The following is a 1,045-nucleotide window of genomic DNA, read 5'->3' on the forward strand; positions in this document are numbered from 1 at the left end:
GCCACAGGTAAGAATATTTGTATAGAATATTGTACTAAAACATTGAGGGAATCTTATGGAGGACTAGGAGTGACAGAGATCCACTTTCTGATTACATTGAGGGGAAGTAGCTGGAAGAGGTGAGGATACTGAAAGGCAGAGAATTTGTAAGATTTAACTTACTAATTTTGACATCCCAAATTTCTGGCAGGAGAAAGCAGCATTGCAGAAGCAGCGAGGTCTGACTCCATACCACTCTTGTTTCACAGAGCTTGATGGAGCATGTGAGGTAGTGCTAACCCATCATACTTTCCACTTTCAGGATGGTTTATTACTTCATCCCCAGGTTTCACTGAGGTAGAAGGTACAGCTTCAGTGGGCTTTTGACAGCTCCTCAACAGAAGTGAGAAGAGTAAGTGTGTTCCTGGTGTTTGATAATCAATGAATACATAGTACATGGCTTAGGAGTGTCAAAGACATATCGGACTGGATACAATTCTTTGGGGAGACTGTGTCTGACCAAGAAATTGCCTGCACTGACTTCACTGGAATGCAGCTGGATGTGCTGACACTTCCTAACCTTATGCAGTAATTGTGGAGTGAGTGGAAAAGGAGAAGCTGGACTGAATGGTTCTACAATCAGGTGACCCATCTTGTGGATGTGGTGGATGTTGTCTACCTGGGCTTCAGTGAGGCATTTGACACTGTTTCCCACAGCATTCTGCTGGAGAAGCTGGTGGCTCATGGCCTAGACAGGTGGACTCTTTCCTGGGTTAAAAACTAGCTGGGTGGCCAAGCCCAGAGAGTTGTGGTGAAAGGAGTTAAATCCCGTTGGTGACCAGTCAGGAGGGCTCCATTTTGGGACTGGTCTTGTTTCATATCCTTGTCAGTGACCTGGGTGAGGGGATCGAATCCACCCCCAGTAAATTTGCAGGTGACACAAAATTAAGTGGGAGTGTGGATCTGCTGGAGGGAAGGAAGGCTCTGCAGAGGGATCTGGACAGGCTGGAGCCATGGGCTGAGGTCAGTTGGATGAGGTTTAACAAGGCCAAGGGCTGGGTCCTGC

The sequence above is a fragment of the Merops nubicus genome, unplaced genomic scaffold, assembly GCF_000691845.1.
Source record: "Merops nubicus isolate BGI_N331 unplaced genomic scaffold, ASM69184v1 scaffold9763, whole genome shotgun sequence".
NCBI classification, from domain to species: Eukaryota; Metazoa; Chordata; class Aves; order Coraciiformes; family Meropidae; genus Merops; species Merops nubicus.